The sequence below is a fragment of the Anoplolepis gracilipes genome, chromosome 14, assembly GCF_047496725.1.
Source record: "Anoplolepis gracilipes chromosome 14, ASM4749672v1, whole genome shotgun sequence".
Taxonomy (NCBI): domain Eukaryota; kingdom Metazoa; phylum Arthropoda; class Insecta; order Hymenoptera; family Formicidae; genus Anoplolepis; species Anoplolepis gracilipes.
Window position 1 is genome coordinate 2,572,927 of NC_132983.1, and position 12,056 is coordinate 2,584,982.

At 34.1% G+C, this 12,056-nt stretch overlaps 2 protein-coding genes and 1 pseudogene across 2 annotated transcripts in view; 2 read left to right on the forward strand and 1 right to left on the reverse strand.

Annotated features, from left to right (window-relative positions):
* Positions 1-11,849, reverse strand: part of LOC140673570 (uncharacterized) — a 119,561-nt gene extending 107,712 nt beyond the window's left edge. The window contains exon 1 of the mRNA XM_072906590.1: positions 11,219-11,849. The gene's annotated coding sequence lies outside the window, so the exon portion shown is untranslated. The remainder of the gene's footprint in view (positions 1-11,218) is intronic.
* The window catches only part of LOC140673566 (ribonuclease H2 subunit A), a 214,554-nt gene that overhangs the window by 8,352 nt on the left and 194,146 nt on the right, over positions 1-12,056 (forward strand). The gene's annotated exons all lie outside the window — the stretch shown is intronic.
* On the forward strand, positions 420-8,887 carry LOC140673445 (uncharacterized; annotated as a pseudogene).

The following is a 12,056-nucleotide window of genomic DNA, read 5'->3' on the forward strand; positions in this document are numbered from 1 at the left end:
TAATGAACGGTTGAATAATGTAGGAGGTTAACCCCTTGTTCTGCGCCTACAAAGCCTACGCGAGGAAACTGGGAACTCCGAATATTGCGAGGAGGAGATGGGAGAGAGTAAGAAGTAACAAACGCGGTAGCAGATTATATTTAACAGCCCGGATGGGGGGTCTTCAGATTGGGGGAGAAATGTATTTTCCATGGAATTATGTGGGGATACAGTGGAATTAAGTGTACCATATTTGATTATTACCCTTTTAATCTGACTTGCGTGGCGGACGCGTTTTCTCTCGTAATAGATACTGCCTGTAATTGCACGCGCGTTTCATTGTCAATATCCGTACATACGTTACATATTTTTTAACATAAATTATCTTTCCAAGCTATGTTTATTCCTCGTAAATGTAATATAAATAAAGTACTGTTTTCAAAACTGAATGCATCTTACGATTAAAGAGAAAGACAAGACTAAAAAATTTTGCAAAAAAATGTTTTATGGAAAATTTTTCCATAAAAATATATTACTGAGTAAAGTATTTTATATTCGCTCAAGACGAGACCGGACATTAAGAAGATATATCTTTCTGCATTTTATATTACACACTATTAAGTCCATAATAGAATGGGACAGGGCGCTGAAATAAATCCGTTTCCAATACTCTTTGTAATTTGAGATGATCGGCTTGGCGTAGCCGTATGGGACTCCCGGCTATTCTGATATGTGTCACCAAGACGTAGCGCTGATCTGTGATGTGATCCGGTGGGTGAAAAAGGTTGCGAGAAGATCAGTTCAAATGGATTACGAAGGAGAGAAAAAGTAAGAGGAAATGTCCTTTTCGTAAAAGAAGAGCGTAACTTTATCTACAGTGATTCACCATGCGTTTAACTTACTTGTCAAAGACCGCAGACTTATAATGAAAAATATGCACGTGTGTATGTATGTATGTATGTATGTAGAGCCACTAAAATATTATTTTTTATTAAAAAAAAAAAAAAAAAGAAAAACAATATGCAATTTTATGGATTAAAAATTTAATGAAATTTTTTTATATTTTATTAAAAAAAAAAAATTACGGTATTTGTTAAAGATTAAAAAAAGCCTATATATGTGTATATTAATATATTTCAAATATCGATAATATAATCATTGTTAGCGAGTCTAGCTTGGCGAAATGATTAGCATAAAACCTTCAGAGAGACAGAGGAAGAAAAAGAGAGAAAATGTATATGTGTATGTCGAAGGAAAGAGCGAATAATGCACACTTTCGGCATAATAATGGTACCTGGCTCATCCTACGCTATATAGGAACTTCAGATATAATGGCCGAAGCGCGGGGGTTGCGGGGGAAGAGGGGTTGGAGGGATCGGCGTAGTGCTTGCTAATGGAGGCGCATTGCTCCCGTCAAATATACGTCTACTTATCAGCTTAATACTCACGCACGTAAAACAGCAGAAATAGCGGATGCAAAAAAAACCGCGCAATACGCGTTAATGTAGGAAAGAACCGATGCATTTTGTGAGTACTACTCAGAGTTACTTCGAAATACGAACTTATTTTCCCGCGTAAGTAAATTATTCTTTTACTAAAATTATGTTGGGGATATAATCGATACGCGCGTTGGATTAAGTCGCGATTGCTTGATTTTTATTTGCGCGAATAGAGACTGAGAGAGCTTATCAAATCTACTCGCACGTTCTAATCGAATGAAAAAGAAGATAGTTTCCGTAGCGGTTCCAAAACGGTTTCCAAACGGTCCTCTCTTCATCTTTCTTTCTCTTTTTTACATTTTTACTTGAAAAAGAAAATGTATAATCTAAAGTTAGAAAGAAGTTTTTCAATCTTCAAGACTCACAAATCAGTAACTTTACTTAAGACAGAACTTAATAAAAGAACAAATCTTTTGCGCCAACTTAACGTACCATACCCATTATTCAATCCCTGATTCAAGAATGCAATCAATGACCGTGCGCGAGTCAATCCTTCGGCATCAACTTGATATAATCCCGACAATTTGTCAAAACAATTGCGGTCCAAAGCGGTTCTAAGATTGCGCATGAGTGATGTAAGCGAGAGAAAAAAATTTTTGACCAAAGAGAAAAAGATGGATAGAGAAAGATAGATAGAGAAAGATAGAGAGAAAGATAGAGAGAAAGAGAGAGAGAGAGAGAGAGAGAGAGAGAGAGAGAGAGGGAGAGAGAGAGAGAGGGGGGGAGAGAGAGAGAGAGGGGGGGGATGCGGAGCAGAGCGGCAGCGCGGATGCTGCGTGCTTCTCCATTTTGTCTTAACGCGGTGTATGCGGTTGCTAGGCAACAGCCCTTACGCTCCATTCATATATAATTCAGCAGCCAATGCGGGCCACGCGGGCCCGCACCCTCGCTCAGTCATTCGGCTTCGCTGCCGCCGCTGCTCCGAAACGCGGCGGCTGAACAGTGGTATGATGCTTATAGAGCGCGCGCACGCACGCATGTACGCACGCACTCACTGTGGCCTTCAGTATCGCGTGCACGCATATTCCGCGGCCCACCGTCGCTTCTTTCCCCTTTTTCTCCCGCGATCCCCCCCCCCCCCGCCATCGCCGACCTCGCCGAACTCTCCTCTATCGTTTGTCTCGTTATTAGCACAGATCGCACCACCGAGAGGAAGAAATATTTGAATGATACGATATTTTGATAAGGGGCGTGTGACTCCTCTCTCAATCGATCTCCTTCTATCTCTTTCTCCCTATGAGATGGTCATGGATCTCATCTTTCGCAAAGTAAACTATCGCAAATTTCGATCGCACGTTTGCAATTTTGTTGGCCTTCATCAACGATTATGTCGTTCCTATTAACTGCGATTTTCAATTAATAAATGTAATTAAAAACCGTTACTTGTTTGAATTGAGATTAACTAAAATATATTATATAAATTCAATAAATATTTTCATAATTGCACAAAAATTTTAATTTATGTTTTGTTAATCTTCTTTGATATGATATTATTATATTTGTTGAAGTTGAGTGATGTATTGGTAAAATAAAGAAACAATGATTTTAGAAAATAAATGACTCTTAAACATGAAAAGTTTTACTAATCGACATTTGCAGGATGATAAGTTAATAACGTGTTGTAATATACGTAGCATATTTGACGCGGCAATCGACGGCTTAATAACGTTGAATATCGTAACAGGCACAATGTCCGTTATATAACACTCAACGTGTTAGAAAATTACAAAATTTAAGAGTAAAAATTTTTATAAAATAAGTATATTTATTTTTAGCAAATTTATTTTAAAAAATTATTTCTTTGAAACTATATTTACTCTTTAATTCCATATCTCTAAATATTGTACAATTGAAGAAAATATGATAATGCAGTTCAGTAATAGAACTTTATAAAATATAACTTTGTTATTAAAAAATTATTATTTTTCCTTTTTTGGAAGGCTAATATCACAGTCGAGGTTTTTATTTTTTCAAGCAAGAAAATTATCAGGAAAGATAAAATTTGAAAGTATACTTTTAAAACTTAAATCACACAGATAAGTGGATTAAAAAAGATAAATTTACAAAATAAGAGATTACGGTAATGCCAAAATGTGATTTGAAATGTTGACAAGTTATACAAGTTATCTCTTTGTTTAAATGTATGATGCTGAATTGCCAGAAAACACCGTCTATCTCGTTCTATTATATTTGTTCGTAAATGTTCATCTTATAATGTCGCAGTAATTCTAAACCTGGCTAGAACTAGTATAGAGAAAGTTTCTCTACCTGCTCTTGCACTGCAAACGTGGTTTCTTCCAAATGTCATTTCTACACCCGTAGTGTCTCTCTTCGCTCGTAAATAGATACGTACTTATGCTCACACGCCGCTAGCTCCGCAAAAAACGCGCATGTAAACGTATTTCCACCCTTTTCCTCTCATTCTCTCTTTACACCCACAGTCCTAGATCTTTCGTGACCCTTATTTTTCTCCTCCTTTACTTCTTCTCTCTTGGACGCGCGCGTTATTTTATTTAGCGCTCGCCCTCCTTTCGCGCGCGCGGACTTCAATTTTTCGGTCCGTTTGTGGCCGCGAGTATATCTCGAACTTGTCCGGCATCGGGGTGAACATAAACGAACGATCAATAATGAACGAGCGAGAGCCGAGGCTCGACGTCGTAAATCAGAAACGTTTGTCTCTTGGATTTGCGGCCTCAAAGAGCTTTTCCAGGTATATCTCGCGATCGGAACATGCGCGATTCTGGCATCGAAATAATAATTGGGATGCTGCGCGTGATGCAGAGATTTGCGTGTGCGTGTGCGTTTGTGTTTGCGTGTCATTATAACTTAACGTTCAAATATTATTTTCGGCTTTTCTCGCGAAAGAAATGTATATTTATACATATGTATATATATTATCTCGCTAACGTAATTTCGATAACTAATATATAATAGATAATACTTGAGAGATACACTTTTAATTTATTATTTTTTTTTTTTTTTTTTTTTTGCTAACTCTTCAATCAATAACGATGAACTGCAATTTAGCAACCTCTTTGGAATCGTATGATCGTAACCACATGATAGAAGCGCGCTCCACCGATACGTCAAACATAAAGATTTTTATTTACTCGCGGGAAATTATATCGATAATGATACTTGGACAGTACACAGAAGTGACATTCTGCGTGTGTGTCGAAAAGGACTTTAATCCGAGCGTCAACAGAGGCATTACCGCGCATCGATAGCCTCGACTCTCTCTTTCCCTCCGTCTCTCTCCCTCTCTTTCTCTCTCTGCCCATCCCTTCATATTCCCACCTCAGTTCCCTTTAACCCCGACCATTGGCTACGGGTATGGAGCCTAGCGAGCGAAGCGAGGAGTTGGCGTCCCCAGCTCGCTCGCCTCATGCGATATTCATGGTTCATTATCATAGCGAATCATGGCCCATCAGCTTTTGATTGTCCGCCAGCGTTGTTAGTCCTAACTAATGCGACTGCAGTGACCACGATGGCGAGGATGGCCGGAATGTTGTATTAGAGGATAAGCGTCATCTTTCCTTCACGATTACACTGACAATGGGCGGTTTCGTAACGACCAGCGTTGTGCGTCGCCATGCGAGACCGAATTTTATCGAATAACTAAATATCGATGTCTTTTTGAAGTGAACAATGATACTAAACGTCTGTATTAGTTTAAATAATTATTTGAAACTAATTGAAAAAAAATTAAATTTACGCATTTGCCCTCTTAGCACAAATTGTGACAATATACTTTTTTTCATTTTCTATATTGATTAATTTACATAAGATATAAACGTTATAAAATACTTCAAATTAATAACTAATTTTTTCTTTTGAATAAATATTGAAATTGGAATGCATACTTTTTTTATACAAAAACTGTATGAAAACTAAAAAAGAATATAGAATCTATGATATAATTTATTGTTTTTTTATTCACGCGCTAAAAATTAATAATATATATATATATATATATATATACACACATGTAACTTGAGGAAAATTTATTACATGAAGACTATATTTTTAAAAGCAGTTTGTTAATTTAGTATTTCGAATGTTGGGATGATACGGTTAGAACTGAGAGAAATAAAAAGTAACGAAGAAAGATGCTACATTTTTAACTGGAGTGTTGCAACGAAATCTTCATGGAAGACTAGAATACGAAGTGCATCTATTTCCATATTCGCTATCCTAATATAAATATTAATAGGGGCCCCGTAATGTGTTGTATGGTCTGCCAAAGATATAAGTTGGCTTATTTATAATTCGATAAAGGCGTTGACTAAAGTAAAAAAGAAACTTTATCTTCTTTAAGATAATTTATTCACGACTCTCTATTATGCGAGTAATTCAATCTCTCTTGATATTCTGTTTCAGTGTACAGCCGTTTTCCATATACGATATATACAGGATAAACTCTTAGAGACTTGCGCGTACAGTACACTCTTTATATATCGCAAAAAATATAAGATAATATTCAAACTTATTCATAATAATCGAATTTAGAGTGTTGGTGAGATTATCTGTACATTTTATATATTCCGTCTTTATTTCATCAAAATATTTTTCAATTTTTCATCGGCTGTATACAAAGTTCCTAATAGCTTTATTGTTTTGTATATCGAGTAATTTATATATATAGAGAAATTTAATTTTAGTATAATTTTATAATTCAATTATAAAGTGACTAAACAAATTATGTAATTAACTTAATTTTAGTATAATCTTACAATTTACAATTTCTAAATGCTTTCTTCGCTGAATACTTCTTTCTAGCAATAAGAGCAAAGTATAGAAAAATTACATGTCAAATCCGCGCGCAATTAAACTTATCGCAATAAATGTCGGAAGCGACCGCGGATTATCTCGATCGTGTGTGAAGTGAATGATTTGAAGAAATTCTTGCAAACGAGAGAAACCATTTTGCATACATCATCGCCGATGTACCGTGTGAAGTCGTTTGATTAGACAGCCTAACTAAGTTGGCACGCTGGGCGAACGGCAAACGGCCTTTTCCTCTCTGCCTCCCATCACTGCACCTTGACTCCTGCTCGACCACAGTTTCCCATTAAGTATTCACGTTGACCCCAATTTGCGTGCAAGGAGTGTTCTAGGAAACGGAAAGCACGATGGCATGCAGATACGGAAGAAGAATTTTACGCGAAAGCTTTCCAGAAAACCACTTTTGTCCACCATTGTAAAAGGTGAGATATTAGACATCGAAAAACGTGTTTCATTTCGTGGATTCAATGTCCGAAATTTGTTTGAAAATAATTAACGAATAAACTAAGGGAAAAATAGTGTGCTAGAGAAATAGGGCTAAATCAACTGCAGCATCAAATGATCGTGAGCATTTATCGTTTTACTTATTTGGAAATTTGTCGTTCTCATTTGCATTCTCTTCGCCTTCGACAGTACTAATCTTATTATTGATTTTTTAATTGCTTTAATATTTAATTATTTAATATTTAATTAATTATTTATATATTAAATTAATATATAAATAATTAATTAAATACGCTGAAATTTTAATTTAATTTGTATTTACAATTTTTTTCTAATAAAATTATTTCTAATTAATTCTACTTTCTTTGCGCATTAACACTAAGATAGAGATTTATTAAAAAATTGTGAATATATTATAATCTTTATATAATTATATATACAATTGTATCATAGATTTTTCCGAATGTTTGGTATATTTAGGTTCAATAAAATATATTATAAAACCTATATAATTGATAAGAATTGATAAGGTTTTATATTGCTAATAATAGAAATAGATATTTAGATACAAGTAAAGTAAATTGGAGCAATTTTCCCTCAAAGACTAATGGAATTTTGAAAAGTACTAACACATTCATGCCAAATACATCTCATAATCGATTACGCATAAAGTATTAAACTATTTTAATGCAATCAAAGGGTCAATCCGTTTCACAACCCATTGCTCGTTCCCATTAGAAATATCTTTCGAGTGCTAAATCGAGTGGGATTAAGTCGTAAAATCCCAACACTTTGAAACCCTCTTAAATCCGTTCTAAAACTATTGTGCTGTAAGGACTACGTTATATGTAAAGAAAAGTATCGCATTGTTAAATAGTGCTACTATAAGTTATATATAATTTAATATAAGAAAAATAACTTCTTTCTTCTCTTTGCAAAAATTTTCTTTTTGATATTTCGTAGATATCGCAAGCATTTTCTGAGCTATTATTGAATAAAATGCTTTTGATATCTAAACAAAATGAATATATATCAATCCTTTTTGAATTATTTACATATTAAGTATAATATAACATAAATATTGTTATATTATCGATATTTTATGATATCAAAAATAATGTATAAGAGAATAATGTATAAGAGAAGTTTGATATTATCGATATACGGTGTATTGCACTATCATATGAAAAAAAAGTTTGAAAAGTTTTCTAATAAGTAGTTGTCAAATATAATTATATAAAATGTATCTGTAATTATAATTTTTGATTTTTAACTTGTCAAGGAAGGCAAAGAAAAATAACATGAAAGAATAATATCACATTTTTCAATTACTAAATATCATAATTTTCAATTATTAAATTTTCTTGGCAATAAAATTATTTACGATCATACTCAAATTACATAACAAGGTTTGATTTCTAAGGAGGGATATATTATTGATAAATTCACGATGAATATTGCAAAATGTTGTCGATGAGCGTGAAGAGAATCAATGATCGTTATTAAAAATAACAAATAGAAACGTTAGAGATATCAAGATTTAAATTATCTCAAGATAAAAGAAAATAAATCATTTTTACAAATAGCTGACCTATTTTTTCATATAAAATTATTTCGCGTTTCTAGTTATATTAACAATAACGAATCACTCTTACACGTTTCATTTATAATAAGAAGATCAATTTTAGAATTTTGTTGTGCTATTTGCAGTTTTTCATCAAACACAAAAATAAGGAATTTATTATAGTATTTATAATAAAATGGCAATAATCTCTCTTCTATCGAAGATAATAAATCTAATAAATTTTGGTGTCTCATACACGGGGCAATGTTATTTTTGATCTCTCATCATCTTTTCGTCTCTTTTTACAAGCGTCGACGGTTTCTTTGCAAAATCCACCGTGAATTCGCCGATAGCGTGTCCCAGAAATACGAAAATCAAGTCTCGTCGTGCAGCTTGATTTCGATCGCAGGTAGACACACACAGGATGTGACAAGCACGAGAGTCGGGGGGCATGTACAGCCAATCAGTGGTTTTTCCTAGACTGGCTGTCATTCAGTCAGCCAAGTGGAAGGACAGGAACGGCTTGTGGTTCGGCTTTCGCATTATTCATTATGCAGCTCACAACACGCCGTCACCTGCCACCGCAGTCCTGTATACACAGCCAGGTCAGGATTGACCACACACGCACTACTGCATCCACACACAGATGCAACGGTAAGAACGTGTGCTCGTGTCTAAGCCTATGATAAAAATAATCGCGTATCTAATACAACAGATTCGTCGCGCGCATTATCGCTAAAATAATAGAAGTCACGATGATTTCGATGTATCATCAAATATTATTGCCTGTAAACTCGCGTTCGCTTTCCGAACTATGATGACATTATATTTCAAAATAATATCATAATCACATAATTCATAAAAATTTTTTATCTTTAGAAATGGATCGAGTTTCTCGAGATAAGCTGAATGTAAAAAAAAGAAAAAATTTTTTTTAATCTTTTTTATTATGTACATATTTAACAAAAAAGCTTTAAACAAACATTAATGGCTTTATTTTTTATAAATTGATAAAAAACGAATAAATTGAATACTACATATATTGTATCCATGTATATTTTATCAATATGTAATTATGTATTCTTACGTCAACCGATTTATTTCATATATTATTCCACGTGTAAAAGTATTAAAGTACTTATCGAAAAATACTTTACATTTAATACTTTATATTTTAATATTTTATATCTTATGAAATACTTTATATTTTAAATTTTAAAATATTAGAATAAATAAATATATATCATATACACACACACACATATATGTATATGAATATAGTGTGTGTGTGTGTGTGTGTGTGTGTGTAATTTTTTTCGCGCCTAAAATAAACAAAGCAATGTGATAACATTCATTGAACCTGTCAGTCTCGTTTCCGTCACGTGGACGCGGTTCGCGTAATGAAAACTAATACACTAAGATTACAGTTACGATACACAGAAATGACTCGGATCAGAAACTCTACGGCTCTGTTGAGTGACAGCGCCCTATCCGTACAGGCAATATGTTTATACTAGACTGATAATGAATTCATGCTGTGCGTATAGGGCAAGCTACTTGTGAACAGGTTGCAAGAGCATTACGGATCGGCTCGCACAGATGCTCTTTTGTCGGCAGATGAGTGCGAGCCCAAGGGATAACGCTGGATGATATCAGATCTGTCGGATCGATATAAGAATCAGGGGAATCGAGGTACACGCATACACATGCATACACAGATATTTTTATAGGTATGCCTACACTCGCACACGCGCTGTCGCGTGAGTGTGCGCGATACACAGCCGGGAGATCCCACGGGTCCCAATGGGAAACCATCCACGGGGCTTAATGACAATTCTGGCTATTCTATATCGCTCAAACGCTCGTTTGCGCTCGTTTATATGTACGATCATTGATGTTTAACCGTGTATACGTACAATAAAAAAAAAAAAAAAAAAAGAAAGGCAATGTTGGAGATCTCATTAGAGATCAGTCGCGAGAAAAGACGCGGCTTCGAAAAGAATGCGAGAGAATTATGATAAATGTTATTTGCATCGTCGTAACATTTCGACTGACAGTTTATCATCCTTAGGGATAAAAATCCTTCGAATAAATATACTGAATGTATGAAAAATATAAACTTTGCAAAAATAATTAGCGCATGTCCTATAAGTAAAGAAAAAGATTTTTGAAAGACAAATTAATGTTTTGGAATTTTAATACTTCTGGCATTTATTTTCTTATCAAGATATGAATAAATGTCGAGTGATCGATGCATGTGCAACAGAAAAAAGTGAAAGAGAAAATTAATTTTTATTTAAAAAAAAAAGATAAATATAATTTAATAATTTCTTGTTGTTATCAAAGCCTAATGATAAAGAAAATTCAAACATTTCGAAATAATATACATAGATAAATAACGTAATAATAATAATAATAAAAAGATGCTATCAGAACATAAAAAATTGTGAATACAGCGTGTTATTGGATTTGGAGATATTTGCGAACAGCTGTGTATATGTACTTTATTTTTTATATACTACACACGTAGTTGACATGTCGAGAATGTAATTATTGTCGGCAAAATGCGATTACAGATCTCCTACATAACTCCTTGGATAAGGACCTTCATGTGGATAAGTGACACATATCTTACCAATTGTCGATGATAATTTATCGACCTGGTTTTATTATCGACTAAGCCTTTAGTATCGAGAAATATCATATCAAACAAGATTATATTTTATATAAAATAAAATATATAGGCAAAAAAATAATAGTTTCAAATACAGACAAAAGTGCGGAAATTGTAGAGATTTATCTATTTGTACAATTATATTATTGAATCAGAAAATGATATCAAAAACATTATTATTTTTCTGCCAAAAAAGAAATAATATCGTTGTAGTGAATCAATCAAAACGATATATATATATAAGGTTATTATAGTTCAATGGTATATACATACTTGTCGGATAATCATATGCATCACTTCCGTTGTAGTTCGACGAGAAGCTTCCTTGAAACATACGTGGATCTTGGATGATTTCCCAGGAAAAACGATATATTGATATCACCAATTATGCGTGTATAGTAAAATGTCTACTGTTGTACACGAACTGTCTTTCAAACACTTGTTACGTACGACACTTTACACGCGATACATTCGCGATAACTTTTCGCGCGCGATTCACCAGCAACTCCAGGAAACTTCATAAGTAACGTAGAGAAAAAACTCGAAACACTAATCAACATTCGAAAGGCGCACTCAAAAAATGTACATATAACATGCGCGAACTATTGCTAGAGGCTAACTGACGCAGTTAATTAACAGATTACAACACACGAAATACCTGGCAATGATCACGCGCTCATTGTACTTTCAATACATTCCGGCGAAAAGTTCCGGCAGAAAATGTCAACTGATTCGCGATGAACACAATCACCGACAATGGCAATTATACGCGACAATGAATTATAACACGAAACACTCATCGCGACACTGACTTTCGCGCACGAGATTCACCCGCCAACGATCGCGAGAAAGTGAGGCGATTTGAACACATCACGTGACAGGCGACTGACTAGTGATAATGACGGATCCTGCGGATGCACCGAGAAAGGTGCTGTCGAAGCGGCAAACTTCGTGCAATAATTACCTGCGAGATGAAAATTCAAAAAAATATATATATATATATATATATATATATATATATTGATATTAAAAATATATATATATATATATTGATATTTTTTATGCAGAGCGCAAATCATTTCAAACGATGATATTAATTACAGAGTAAAAA